General features: G+C 43.2%; 1 protein-coding gene and 1 long non-coding RNA gene across 4 annotated transcripts in view; one reads left to right on the top strand and one right to left on the bottom strand.

Moving 5' to 3' along the window:
• LOC124208022 overlaps nucleotides 1-15,820 on the top strand; it is a 56,999-nt gene that overhangs the window by 25,432 nt on the left and 15,747 nt on the right. The window lies entirely within an intron of this gene.
• LOC124208034 lies at nucleotides 11,778-12,708 on the bottom strand. The gene is made up of 2 exons (XR_006880231.1): nucleotides 12,611-12,708; nucleotides 11,778-12,403 (listed from the first exon to the last, which is right to left on the bottom strand). It is a non-coding gene; the product is annotated as an uncharacterized LOC124208034 (long non-coding RNA).

The following is a 15,820-nucleotide window of genomic DNA, read 5'->3' as shown; positions in this document are numbered from 1 at the left end:
CACAGGTCACAAAGTCAGCGATACTCGTCCAGTCAGACGAGATGAGGGCCCGTTTGGAGCACCTCTTTAAATCTCCGAGAAGATTCACAACGAGTTGTCCATGGCATCACATCCGCGAAGTCCCAACTCCATGACATATCAAATATTTCGGACTTATCGTCGTCATGACGACCACTTGGAAGAGAAAGCGCTTCAAAAGAGTTGATCTCTTCCCTTTGAACTTCCATTTGGTCCTCGCTGGAATATAATGCCCACACGAAGTGAGACAGAAGTAAATAAGACAAAAGGATAAAAGCGGAGGGGACTAGATGGTGAAATATCAGTGAGAACTTTGCCGCTGGCCAATGTTTCAGGTTGCCAAAAGAAACGGCGAAAAAGTTTTAATCAAAAGAACACGTGTGATTTGTCGGGATATTGCAATTCCGGCTGACAACGGAGTCGGCCGATGAATCCGCGCGATGGATCGCAATTCCGCCAGCGTGTCGTAGCCAGCTGCAGCAGTATTAGTGAAAAATAAGTGCTGTCAGTTCCTGTCACAAACAGCATCGGTAATCCATTCCCTCCGTTCCATAAATATATACTCCGCCAACCTTTTGGCGGATCCTGCACAACAATGTCATCCGGGGGGGGGGGGGGGTAGGTAGTAAGTAATCACACGCTCAGTCACTATATGTGTTAATGCGTTAATCAGATGCATCAAAATATATTAGCGCAGGATATTGACTTTAAGTTCTCAGTATTCCATGTTGAAGTTAAATAGATTACAGACCTACACACTGTAATAAGTTAGCTAGAAATTCACACGGGCTGGCAACAAGTTTCTTGGACTACGGTAATTTAGACGACATGAAAGCGATTGTTGCCGGACAACCAGTATTATTTTACTCACCTTTCTCTCCCAAAAGTCTACTGACGGCTACTAAAAAATATCAAACAGCGATAGAGAGCCTAACAATGCCTGGCCTATTAAGCAGCAACAAACTATCCATCACAAATTTACGAGTATCAAATCGATTGCCTAGCAACCCCTTTCTTTTGCAAAAATGTCAAGAAAAGATGGGAGCGAGGTTAAAAAAGATGTAATCGATTTCAGCAGAACACTCTCGGTCACGATGCTGCGTCTATGGTGTTTTCCGGTATATAGTCCTGTGCTTTTGATTTGTCAAATGATTTCACCAGAAGCCCGCGCGTCGCATTCATTCCGCCTCCAATGTATCGTGCAGCAGCTCTATAAATATGGAAACGTGATGGGGTGGGTTTTGGTTTTTATTCGAGACAGAAAAGAAAGTTGCCGGGAATGAAAAATCCCCGGACGCAGTATAGCAGCAGCAGCAGCAAGGAAGGTTTGCTGATGTGGTTGAAGAAAATATAACGAAATGCGAAATAGGATTCCCTGCGCTATCCGCTTATCGCTTTCCTCTCTTCCAATGTGTAAAATACATTCGACGGGCGGGAGAAAGGTTTGAATGCGCGTCTTAAAGAACAGCTCTGGATAGCTGCCAACGTCATTACGAGCTGTCGGCGGAAGAGATGATACCGGTCGGATCTTTCTATGTACTATATACGGCTGCTGCTGGGGAAACTGGTGCAATTTACGATCCATTGGCGGATGAAAGTGCCACCAGTCGACCACCACCACCGCCGCCGGGGGCATGGCCATCATCTCATTTGCTTGATTCTTCGTTTTGAAATGAATTTCTGGAATCGATCCAAAAAATAAAATCAACAGCTCAGTTGGAGAGTCTTAATAAAAATCCTAGCTACTATAACATGTTACAGGGTCTATACTGGGCTCTACTCTTCTATCATATTTACTGGATATGAATAGGTAAATGCCTATTATGATTTGAATACAGCAGCACACGCCCGAGAGAGTGAAAATCCATTGAAAATATAGTACTAGTAGAACCCGCATTTTTTAAAAAGCTTTAGGACAGACGAGAGCAGGAATAAACCTCTCGGTAGATTTTGGTTAAGAGCCTCCGCTGTGTCTCATTATGCGCCACAAGTATATACACATCAGGGCACAGAGGCAAACCACAAAAGTTGGGCTGCTTTTGTGGGGGGTGCTGTGTGTAGATTTCAACCTGTGCAGCCGCCGCCCCGATCCCGTATCCATACATGCTAACGCTCTCTAAATGTCTTATAAGCCAGAATAGGATCGACCTAGTAGATGCCTCTAGGCTCTCTGCTTCATTGAAAATTAATCCCCATCCCTCTCTCTCTCTATACCGAGAAATAGGAGTGTGTGCATATAGCAGATTCTCCTTCTCTTTGTGAGTTTGTACGCAAACCGCCAGGTTTTGATCTCGACGTTAGATATGCAGATTTCCCCCCTCTCTCTTGTATTATACTGTGTATGTGTTTATTCTAGCCAGCATCCTTCCTCCTGTAGGCATTTGTGAACACTGGCGGCTATTACGTTGGCGGGTATTTCAACATGGCCGCGGTCTCACGTCTACCAACTAGACTTTCTCCATCTACCGTCGTGGGGGGAGTCTCAATTAAAGCAAATGATTCTATGGTGAACACGTGTACAGGATATGGACGACCTACGTAAGTTTGAGGGGTTCTAGCCTACACCCGCTATGACGTTCTAGATTTAGTGGGCATAGAAAACGTTTACAATAGGCGGCCGAGAAACAGAAAAAATGATGGTTGATGAGGTATTTCATCCGCAGCGGACATGCACATCCATCAATGAAAGTCGGTTTCCCCTACGTGAAAAACACGGGAAGCCTATCAAACTAATTGAGAGAAATTGTCCGTGCGTTAGGGATCGAATCAAATTAGAAATGAAAATCTAAAAGCGGCAAAACTACTCGGCCAACATCACCAAAAATTCGGTCAAACTTACGTAAAAAAAAAGATCAAAGGCAATCTGATGCAATGGGTAAGGCGATCAATCCGACAGCGAGAAAGAAACAGTTTGGACGGACGAAAAAGAGCAGAGCGCAATTGCTCAAAACGGCAATCGGTTGGATGGAAAAAAAAGCGGCGTCTCCCTGGGCCGGCAGCTGTGAGTCTAAGTGACGCTGGGCAAAATAGGAGAGGTTGTTCAAAATATCAAAGGATCTAAATGGACTTTTAATCTCCCCTCTTACGGCGCACATGGACTCGGTGCCCCCCCCCCTCTCCATCTCTTTCAATCCTCCGGCCCAGACATAACAGAGACGAGAAACTCCTCGACAGATCACGAATTTCATAAGCCGGTCACGAGTGGAAAACGGCGCCATTTTACAAAATGATGGAATAATGAACCAACAACTCGTTTAGAGATTCAGAAATACATTTATACAAGAGGATTGTTTTTAAACAGTGTCGCAAAAGAATTTTATGTTTTTCTTTCTAACAAATAATAATAATAAATCTCAAAGTACCGCCACAGCTATCCATCTTCCGTGACTGGTGTCATCTTCCCTCGCAGAGCTCATCAATAATACCCAATGGAATAGACGTGACCAAGACCGCCGGAAGTTTTCCGGATCACCTCGATGGACGGAAAATAACACTTGGATTTGATGGCAATTACATTAAAAGCCGAATGATGTGTACACATCCAATGACGCAAGGAAATCACAAGTCTCGTTCAAATTGGCATATTCTATGGCGTCATTTGGACTCGACGGATGTGTGCGGAAAAGAATCAATATTTTAGCCGGGCGGCTGCCATCAGCGCGCGGGTGTGAACTAATGAGGAAAATCCGAGCGACACACGTTTGCATGAGCTGCTGTTATTCAAACAATACTAAGGTCCATCCGGAATGATGGTGCGTCATTTCCGGACGGTATTCCGGGCCGTGATATATCTCAAGTTCAAGTTGCCGAGTGAGCAGCAAAAGATCGAATTTCATCTCCGCTTTGGTCCGCTGCGGCCGTATACATATCAGCTACAAATGAAGACAGCCGAGTTCGCAGAAGAGAGACGGCCCGGCCCGGCTCTCTTTTTTTTCTCCCCTCCATTGGACGGCCCTTGTTCATCTCACGACGGGCAAATTCAAATCAACGCCCCTGACACGATCGTTTCGCAAATGTATACAGTCAGCTTCTTTGAAGTTCAAACTTCACAGAGATTGGCCGCGATGCTGGGCATCAGCATCTAGTCAAGAGCCGTGAGGCCGAAGCGATGAGCTCATTCGCCATTCGCGGAATCTACCGATGGAATGATTACCCGAAACGATTCGAATCAGCCGACCGACACACGGCTGCTCGACGACTATGTCAAACTCGCCGAGAAAATATAAGAAAATAAATCTAGAAATTGGGGGATATATAACAAGTACAAAAGACACCAATCTTGTGCGTGTGTACAAGCCCGCCGGCGGATCAAACGACCCGTCGCATCGAGTAAAACGGACAAAATAAGTGAAGCCGATCAAAGAGAGTTTTGCGAGACCCGCAACGAACGGATATATGTCTTGTTTCCCCCTCCGCCGCGTCTTCCGCTTTGCCTGTCGCCTGAAGCGATTCTAATGTCACCCAACATTCAAGTCTGCTACTCCTCATCCGTCGTCGATTGCAAACGAGCCGGAATCGGAGAAATCCAAAAAATAAGTGCCCAGCGCAGCGACACAGCCGACGCTACAGACGACGTCATTTTCGAGCGTATCGATCCGGCACACATCCGCCAGCTTCGACATTCAACAATAACAAAAAAAACTGCTTAAATGTCGATATGCATAAGAACACACACATCAGTTGTGCAAAAATAACTTTGGTTGTTTTCTTCCTTTTTTAATATTTCCATCTTTTATCTTTCTTTTCCCTTTTTTGGTGCCCGGTTGAAATAACTGCGCAGGCCCGCACCTATTTCGCTCTTCTTGCCTTACAGCTGCACGACACACTCTCTCTCTCTGCCGTCGCCACGGTTCCATTGAACTTGGCCATGTCGGCAATGTCTGTGCATTTCAGTCAGCGATCTCGACCCAGTTACAAGTTGCGCACTCCCGGCTGCATGTGACCGACTCTTCTTCTTCTTCTTTCGTTTACTCCCAACGGTGCTGGTGGTGGTGGTGGTCTTCCCTTGTGTTAACACACCACGACATTTGCGCGCTGTGCAGGAATAAAATGTAGGCGACAAATCATGCCCTACTTCGAAAAGACTACCGTAAACAGTGCCAGATCCTATACTCAACGCCGGGTATTCGATCGGACTCTTTTTATGAAAACATAATAACAGTCGGATTAAATTAGCAAACTGAAATCGTGTGTTATTGAATCTAAATGAGCTAAAATAAAAGAAAGTACTACGCCTATTCTGCTGTGCAGTTCCGCATTTTCATTGAAACGGATCACCATGTCAATTTCGTTTCCCCGCTTTCACGGGTGAACACCTGAAAGCTTTCCAGCCTCCCAAAATAAACGTCCGACGACTACACTGACGTGAATCGATGCCTGCAGGCCCACGCAGTTATTATTTGAGTTGAAATAAAAGTTTTTCCTTTTTGATTTCAAAGCAGAAGAAGAAAAAAGTGCAAGTGGGTGCCGAGCATTTTGAAACATTTCGAATTGTCAAACGACAAAACTTTTGGGGCCGTACACACAAGCTTCATCTCTTAATAGTAGAGAGAAAGGTAAGAAAAAAAAAGGCTTTGTTGCGCATTTCTTTTAGTGTGTGTGTGTGTGTGTGAAAGTTTGTTTTGTTTTCTTTCTTTTCACTAGACGTGAGATGTTTTCGGTGGCGTTTGGGAGAGATTATTTTTTTTTTTTTTAAACTTGGCGCGCATTGTGTCGCTGCCACTCAGATCTCTGGAAATGTTTAAAAGATGGATTCTCGTTTTGTAAGTTTCTCAAACTTTTTGTGAAGTAATAGACTGGGACAAGGGAAAAGCGCCGCCCAGGACAGTGTCGTTAAAAATAAATGCGAGACAATGCAACAGGGCGACAAAAGAATATACTCGGCAGCCAGTTTTCTGAAAACACAAGAGAAGATGAAAAATAGACGAGTCGTAGAATGCTCTTCTATCCAATGTGACAAATCAATTGTGGCTATACGGGGCTCTCTACACTCTCATCTTTTAAACAAGCGAACGAACTAGCAGCCAGCCCCGGACCTTAAAAGCGTAACAATAAGAGGCCATTAATAATTATGGATTAAGTTCCCGAAATCCTGGAAAGTAGTTTCACCTTTTGGACGGTCTTGTAAAACCAGAGGACCGTTTTTGATTCATTAATACGAAATGACCCTTCTAATCACGATGAGCTGCAGCGTATCAAATGAGTAAGTGAACAGCAGTAGATTATTTATGGCACAAAAATGAAATTGCTTTTAAGGTGTAGAAAATTGATTGGATAGAATTTTTTTTTTCTTTGCTAAACTTAAAAATATCGCGAAATTCTCAAAAATAAAACGTTACGTAAATGACAGCCATTTAAACATTTTTTTGAATGAATCCTTTCCAAATAAAAACTCATTGGCTATTTAACGTCTCCACTTGAGCTTCCAAGAGAAACAAAAAAGGTGAAAGGTGACATTAAACGTCTTGAAAAATCAATAGTTCCTTGTTCCTGAAAAATGCAATAATCGGCTTCGACATTTCCGGTCGCCTTCTTCTTACGAGCTTCGTCTCGTATTGATGGGCCCATCATTTCAAATAAATAATACGCAAAACTCGCGATGGGAAAGAGTAGCGAGCAGCTCACATTCGACTAATAACAACGCAACAAGCGAAAGGAGTAAGAAGAAAAAAGAAAAAGAAAACCCCCGTCAAGCGAAATGCAAAATAGGCGAGTGACTTATCGGTTTTGATATGTAAGACGAATGTAACACAACAAATCAGCTGATTACAACCGGAGCCACCGGCTGACATTTGCATACACACACACACAGTGTCTACGATATAATAATAGACTGATGCACAGCACAACAGCAACGCACATAATAACGAGATCCTTGTGAATGCGACGGGAAATTATTCGAGCGCAGAAGACTGATACGACGTCAGAGAAATGAGGCGTTAGTGAACAGTAATAAATAATCAATCGGGAAAACAAACAAGAACAACCAGGCTCTTATTTTGAGCAGAATTAGTTGTGATGTGCAGCTTTTCTTTTCTTGTTGGTTAAAGTCTTGTAGTAGTTCCATACAAAAAAAATTTCCATGATAATAAATATCGAAAGCAGTTAGCCGTGTGCTCTGGCAAAGTGCTCCGCTGCATAAACACCACATGAATCTCACCGCAGGGTAACGCACACACAAAAAAAGAGAAGCCGATCATCGCCGATTGACGTCACGGCACGAATTTTTGCATCAGAGAAAAATCCCGACGTCCCTCCCCCCTTATCGACGGTCCGATGGGTTCTTTATCCCCATCAATTTCAATCCAATTCAAAAGATGCACAACACACATTTATAGAGAGAGTGAAAAGTCGGAGAGTGCCAGCAACAGCACACGATGATGGAATAACTCTGCGCTCTGACTCGCAGACGTTGTAATAATAATAATAATACACACGCAAGCTTGGTTATTGATTGGGCTGGTTCGACTTGAGAGCCAAAGCGTGAGATGCTATCTTCATTTTCTCGTTTGCAACACGCCAAGACGATGATTTTCTGGCCTTTCTCTCGGCTCTCGGCAGATTTTCCCTCGACGCCCATAGCTATGGTGCATGTATACAAACACGCAGAGAGAGAGAGAGAGAGAGAAAGAGTCTGGTGGCGTCTCATATCAATCCTTCTCCTCCCGACTGCCGTAAATCCCCGACGTAAATCTATAGGACTATAGAGTCTCTGCTGCTGCAGTATATATAATACCGAGTTATATACCCAACGGATGAGGAAAGACTGACACACTGGCCTATTTTTTCTTTTTTTTTGCCCCCCCCCCTCATCCCGCAATGTTTCGCGTTATTACGTACGTGAATTGAGAGAATAACAACCAGTTCACACAGTTTCTGTTTCATCTGAAATTTTTGCTTGAGAATTGTGATGTATGAACCAAGATCAATTGAGGTCTATGTGTGGGAGTCTAGAGGCGATAGAATAGAGCACTGAAAGTAAGAGTCAACTCGGAAATGATGGAAATATAGGGGCCTGTAATATCCACTCGATTACGGATCGAGTCAGGACGATTGCAGTTGTTCGTGTCTAGTCGAGTGACACGCAGAGAAACAAGCCGCGACAGCCGAATCTATCGAGATAAAAAGGACGAAATAGAAAAGGAAAAACAACAACAAAAAAAACCCGAAATCACAAATCATCTGTCGCAATAACGCCATAGAAAAAAGCTCAAATCAAAATGACTTCTCCGAAAAAATAAAAGATTAAAACCTTCAAAAATTACTTTTCCCCCCCTGCTGTATTACTATACGCAATAACGTCGAATAGCTCGCGCAACTCGCAAAGACAGATAGCGCACATCATATTAGAGTCTCGTACATATAAACCCCAATAGGATCTATTGCACTTGCATCAAATATAGACCTATACGTAGAGTATAGTCTAGAGGTCTAGAGTTGATGACGCTTTTACTCGGGAAATCAACGCGGAGGGAGGAAAAAACGTGAGTCTCTTACCTAATAGGATAAGTCATACCGGAGAGAGCATAGATATATATATCTTTGGGATTGGCAGTTCACGAGAACTGTCTCTGGGGGAGATGAAAGCTTCGGACAAAAGAGAAAGAAAAAAGAATACATCGGTGGAGAGAGAGAGGAGCGAAAGACGAAAGAAATGAGATGTGTCGTCTACCATCCGCGCTATATTGTATAACCCCGCCCAGCCCCGCCCGTCTATGCAACATCAGTCGCCGTGATCCGACTCGGTTTCCTTCCTCCCTTTTTGTCGTACGCGAAATGGCGCACTTACATAAATATCAAACTGATTGAATTCTTCAATACCACATTTTACCAGCAGACGAGACTTTATGCGTTTCATTCATGTCATCTTTTATTTCCTTTCTTTGCCATCGCATATAGAAGAAGAAGCTGGCAAACTGGTTGCTCATTTTTTCATGGAATCCATTTGCCCGTCGTCTGTTTTCTCCGGACGTTTGAATAATTATCAGATTGAAAGGGAGAGCGGAATATGTAAGCGAGCGGGAGTCGATGCGGTTTGTCCCTTTCAGAGTCTATTAACTGAAACAATGTGACTATATATAGTCGACCGAGTTTATACTGACTGCTACACAAAGTACACGCGACCCTTGAGCTTTGTCTTGGCGGTTCATAACCAACTTGGTAGACAAGCGCTGGAGTTCTAAAAACACAAGGAAACGAAAATGACATTTCTACTGCTCAACTGTCAAAATTCCCACCACAAAAGACGAACCAGGAGCCAGCAACAGAGCTATCTCATGCATAGGCAAGGCTGTTGCATAACAACAAATAACCTGTGCACAGGGGAAAAAAAAAAAATCGAAAAATTACGACTCCCGGTTCAATCGTTTTTCCCCCGTCGGGTCCACTACGTAATAGAAATGTCGGCTGGGGTCTGTAGATAGGATCTCTCCATGATAGGGAAAATCATTGGATCCATGATTCAGCAGGTCCAACACTTTTGCTTCGCCTCTATTTTCTCCGTGATGGCACCCAACGTCATTCATCCGTTATCACGACCCATTTTTCACCTCAAGTCCTGGACATTGCGGAATGAAAAATAAGAAAAGGAAAAAAAGGGCTTGATGGCGAAAGAGTGGTCCTCTTTATAGTCTCCAAACGACCAGCTGGCCGTCTCATATCGTCGAGCGCCTCTTGTACTCTTTGCTCCTCACTCTTTCCGGACAAAGACTAACTATTTCGAGTTGCTGGAAGAGAGAGAAAAGAGAGAGAAAAGTTGTCCACTTTCGCTTGCAGGGCGAGTCGTCGTTTAAAAAATGTGGAACACTCGACCACGTCCACAATGTGCGCAACGGAAAATTTCCACAGAGACTCGAGTGAGTGAGAGACAGTCCGGGGCATCAGAGAACTGCGTTGGCCAAATGAGATGGAAGACTCCACCATGTCGCTTCATCACTTTTTCTTTTTTTTTTTCTTTTTCTTTATTCCCTTCGCTGCTGCTGTCATTCCAAGCGTCTTCTGCATGTTAATCTTTTTCCTTCCTTCCTTCCTTCCTTCCCGCTGGTCATCCTCAACCGCTTCATATATTCCTCCGGCTATATACTTATGACAGATTCTTTTTCCCCTGCCTTATACATCCAGCGAGAGCGGCAACCGGAAGCTAATGAACTTGATGCGTGATGAGTTCGCCCCAAAGACAAGCCCCACACACTGCAGACGTCGCCGCCACCCCCGCCCATCGTCCTAGTTATTGCTATTGTTATCATTCAGGATGACGACATGGCAGATGCAGTCGCTCGTGGTCGTTCGTCGACAGACAGAGTCAAAAGAAATAAAAAAGAATATGCCCATGCGGAAAGCGAATCGGAAAGAATGTCACGGCGAAGGGGGTGGAAACAAAAAAATAAAAGAATAAAAAACGGGGGAGACAGGAAGATTGATTCCGGATGTATTCCAAGTCGCTGTTGCATATTAAAGACGCCAATATAGAGCAGAAGGATAGAGATATTAATTCCCCTGAAAATCTGGTTTCATATAAATGCAATTTCGAACGACCATATTGGCCTATATAATACTGGAGAGACAAGAGAGACGGAATTCAATCAACTATCAAGTTGACGTCGGAAACTGATCAGGAAGAAAATAATAAATAATAAAAGAAAAGAAAAATCCCATAAGCAGAAATACGACTCGTCATGTCTATACAGGGCCTAGTCTTAACAAATATCGAGTCAAAAGTGATAGCGGGATAAAATGTTTGGGATTCAATCTCCGCGGAGATATGCGCGTCATCGACTACTGTGGATCACTCGCGTATTGAGATCCGGCTGTGCCCCCTCCAACAAACCTATACACATCAAAAATGAAATTTGATCTGTCGCAACAACAAACTTCAACAAGAGAAAGGACGAAACTGGGGTAGTATTGGGGTTCGTAAAGTAGCCTAGAAAGTATATAAGACGAGAAAAGAAAGAGCCACGTGCCGAAAAGAAAATAAAAGGAGAGAAAAAACATTTCGAATGTTTTCAGTTTGACAAGAGGCGATGACAAAGAAAAATCCACTCCGTTACTTCTCGGGTCTATGCGTCCACTTCTTTTTTTGTTGTTGTTAGAGTCCATCGCGTGTGTGTGTGTTTACTCCCCCGGTGAAAAAGAATAAAATAAAATAAAATAAGAAACCCAATCCGATTTGATAAGAGAATCCGATTTTCGTTCAGCGAAGAAACGCCCACGGGATACATACACTAGTGGGTGTCATCGATCTATCTTATTTAGTTAGCAGCTTGGACCGGAGAGTAAAGTAGAGTAAAGTATATGTAGACGCGCTCGCTTTATAGCTTTTTTTTTCTTCTTACACTCTGGGCCTGCATTTTATTTCTTGTCCCGCCAGCTCACTATCTCTCTCTTTCGTTCTCTCTTCTCTTCGTCGAATGTGATCTATAGATTGTGAATAGACGAGAGAGAGAGAGAGAGAGAGAGAGAGAGAGAGAGAGAGAGAGGAGAGACGGGCGCGGAGCGTTCGTGCGTGAAACGCGATTGCTTATGTATGTGCAATACAAATAGCTCCGTTGGATCCCGGGTTCTCTGCTTTTGATTCCACTTCAACGTATTAGATCTTCCCTTCATCAGTCTGTTGCCGACAAAATGGGCTGAGAGAGAAAAAACGGGAATGACATCAGAGTTGAGTGATGTACAAACAAGAGCTAACACGACGCCATCAAAGCGCAAAGCCAATCTCTTGTCATCACGTCATTTCATTTTTTTGTTTTTCTTTTTGAACGGAGGTGTTTGAACTCGGGTTGCATTCTAAAACGCTTTGCGAATTTCAGAGTTAAAGTTTATTCGAATTTATGCAGCGAAACTGTACACGTGCCAAATTCCCTCAATGGTATTCATCCAATGTCCTTCTTGGTAAAAAAAAAAGTTGTCTTGTTACACTTTGCTTGAAGTGTTTTAAGTTCAAATATTTTCGAATGTGATATTCGATGTTTACCCACAGAAAACGTGAGGTACAAAACAAAACAAGCCTGATCTGCGAACCCTTACTGAGATAAAAACAAAAACGGAGAGCGAAAACAGTTGCATTTAACCGTCTAGCTCACGAATAAACATGCTCCGTGACTACGTAACAATTTATAATCAACGCCATCAAAAATTGTCCAAAAGGAAGAATAGAGATCAATTTTGTCCTACCTTTTATGTCTGGGAAATACAGCCAGGCATCTACAGTTGCTCCATCCATCCGCTGAAGGGATAAATTACACCAGACGGGAAAGGGCTAAAGGTGAACACCCTCGTGAATACACCCACATTCACATGGGCGTACACGAGGACATTTCAAGAAAGGGGAAAAAGAAAGAGATCCGTAACTCGATTGCATTTCAATGCAATGGGATGCTTTTTTCATCTAAATAAAAATAGAATATGGATTACGAAAAAATACTGATAGAAACACAAGTCAGGAAAAGTTGAAAATGAAACACTGGGTAAACCCAAATTGTTAATAAATGCGAGAATGAAAGGTTTCACTGTAATACACGGCATTGATGCAGGTTAGTCCAGCATTGCAATATCTAGTAGGTCACAGGTCGATAAAAGTAAAGGAAATCATTACCCAAGCGATGATCCTGAGATTGTTGCTGACGGTTAACACCTGCACCAGAAAAAAACTTGCATATGGTGTGGTTATGATGGCTGGCTCTGGCCTCAAATCTGCAAAAAAGAAAAAGGTTACATAGTATAAACAAACTGCCATACATCAACAACAAGGGCTTATTACAAGATAAATGCTTAAGCTTCAACTTAAAGTTGAAGGAACAATATTTTCATATCAAATTGTTCGTCTCAACAAATTTGATAAGGCCTACCCTGGACGAACAAGACCCAAATAAAAATTTGCATGAAACCCGCAGAAAGACCGAAAACCCGCCCTAATAACACCCCCCTGCAGGACCCTCTTGGAAGCCAAGAGGGAATGATAGTCGTTTTATAGCTTCGTCGATTGAACTGCCATCATCTTTAACAGAGATACGCAGTAGGGCAGTTCTATGGGAGGGAAACACTTGGGACATCTGTCAAAACGAGTTTATAAAGTCATCATAAGCGGTTTAGTATCGAATAATTTCGCTCAAGCTTGTATCTTTCCAGCTCTACTCAAGAGATCTACTGCTACGTTTCAGTCTCAGAGATGGAAGCCAAAAAATAAAATCGCAAAGTGGAAACGGAAAAAGGCTTTCTAATGGCTCTCTGTAGTACCGTACTACGCACAACCCGTTCTCGGTTGCCCTGGTCATGTTGGATCCCGGTTTTGGGATTTGAAATTCCCCAACTAATCCAAAATACAGCATAAACTATACTACACTATGCTATACATCCTAGGCAAAGAGCTTCTTTGGACAACATCATACACGACTTGCTGAAAAGAACTGTTTCCTCCCTTCATTTTTAAAGCCAAAACATCCGTTTGGCGAAAGAAATTCAAGTGGCCATTTTATTACGAGCAGCCAATCCCGTTTCGGGAACACCAATGACCTCCATCAAAACGATACTCTTTTTCTTTTTTCTCTCTAGTGGTGGTTGCTTCCTCAAATGCGTTGGTCGAGCAGAAGGCGACTGACCATAAAAGGGAGAGGAAGTTTCTTATCGCACCGGAAAACGGGCGAAACGGGGAAATAAGGAGCGCAGGAGAGAACGGACGAGAGAAAGAGAGAACCGAAACAACGACATTCCTCCAGCGAGGCAAACACAAGAGCAGCAACAGCAGCAACAACAACTCCCGACACAATTCCCCCCCCCCCCTCCATTGGATTTATGCATGACGTATACGTGCACTAAAACAACTCAAAATGCCTAAATAGACGGGCGAGTAGCTGTCAGGCGACATCCAGTCCGTCCGACTCCATTTTGACACCATGGCGCGCACGAGCGATGGCACCACCGAATTGTGTCGTCTCTTAATGGTCCGATTCAAAAGTTTCCGAATAATCAAGTCATTGTCCAACATTCGTACATGGGGAAACGGAATGCTGGTGGCAATCGAAAGGGGCAACGCAATAGATTCAGGCGGGCGGGGAGTCAGCCAGGCCATAGCGCAAGCCGAGGGGTTGATGAGTAGTAATGTGCATGCCGCTACTGCCTAATCGTTCTTGGCTGATAAGCATCGCAACTTTGTCTTTTTTCGGGGATTTCAGCCTCATTATTCTTTCGGGTTGCCTTTGCTCAAGTCACAGAGAAGAACGAGAGGAACAAGACAAGAAGCAGCTCATTAGATTGATTGGTCCAAGGCTCGAGCGTCAAACAGAAGGCTGAGGGGGGAAAAAGTTGAATAGGACAGAGATGAAAGAAAGTGTACGCCGAGTTTTTGTTAATGACTCGAAACGAAGAAAATAAAAGAAATGGGAACCACGAATGATGGTTCGTGCGTAGCCGCCATATCTTTTGTCATCTCCAATTTCTGAATTATGAGCCAGAATCAGCCAAATAGTCCAATAAGCAAATCATCGTCTATTTCACCATTTTGAAAGAACATGAGGATTGGCTTACTATACATCGTTCAAAACTTGAAACGTCAAGTTAAATTTCCCATCAGCATCGTACATCTTCATCACGCGATACAACAACCCAAACATTTCTTTATTGGATTACTGCGCAGGGACCCAAGTGGCAGTTTCTAGGGTGCGACATCCACTTGACTTATTGCTAGACTAAAGTTGGCCTATAGATTTAAGATAATAACAAATATCCGGTGTGTTCCGTGGAGCTTTGTCCCCCCCCCCCTCTCTCTACACTGCGCGCACAGCTCAGTGTAGTAGTGTCTGAGCAACTGAAGTGCACCTCTGTTTCGAGTTGTCTCTATCCGGTATCCAGTTGTATGCCTATTACTTAAATTGAGCTATTCTTGCTGCTGTGGGGTTTATACATTTGGGCTTTCCCAGGGCAAAGAAGAAACCGGGATTTAAATGTCTTGCTGGCCTTTTCTTTCTTTTTTGCAAACGCTACCCTAGTGCTCTTTTCTAATCGGCTTTCAAAGATCAAGCTCACTGGCTGGGCTGCAGCTGCTCCGTGGCGCGTCATCATTTGAAATTTACTGGAGGAAAAAAGAAATAACGCAAAGGATCAACTAAAGTTCTTCGCCTCACAGTTACTGCAAAGTCGTTCAACCGTAACAAACAACCGAGTGGCGGTTGGGGCTGAGATCCCGCTACATATTTTTTCCCCCCCGAAACTTGATGGTGAACGGTAATAGAGAATTGTAAGAAGACTATTGTTAAGTGTGGCCTACGTGATGCCTCAATGCGGCAGCAGCTGACATGATTATCAGCGATGCATCATTCAGCATCGATCTTTTCTATTGGTGTTTCAACAAAGGCAACCATTGCTTTTTTTACAGGAGGTTTACCATATTCAAGTCTTTCAGATAAGCATGTTTCCAACTTCAAATCGAGAACGTCTATGATAAAAAAATGAGAGAGAAACATTTCCGGATCTAAATGTGTGTGCACTTGAGCATCCAATAGTTCATGGACTGTAAATACTAGCCACGAAACGTGCACAAAAACGACAAGAAATATGAAAACCCCAACCAACAACCAGCAAATTAACAAAGGCAACCTTTTCATTATTTAGATTTGCATTGCACGTTTTCTATTGCTTTCAAAAATTCGAAGGAAACAAGATTTAGAGATAAAAGCAGAAAAACACCGTTGCTGAAATATTACCAATATGACGAACGGAGCACACACGAATTTAAACAAAAGTTATAATTCATTCGTTACTCTGCACAAGAAGTTGTTCTTCGACTTATTAATGTCCAACGACAGCAGCT

The sequence above is a fragment of the Daphnia pulex genome, chromosome 11 (assembly GCF_021134715.1).
Source record: "Daphnia pulex isolate KAP4 chromosome 11, ASM2113471v1".
Taxonomy (NCBI): Eukaryota; Metazoa; Arthropoda; class Branchiopoda; order Diplostraca; family Daphniidae; genus Daphnia; species Daphnia pulex.
The sequence above is the reverse complement of the archived record's forward strand: the minus strand, read 5'-3'. Positions and strand labels throughout refer to the sequence as shown.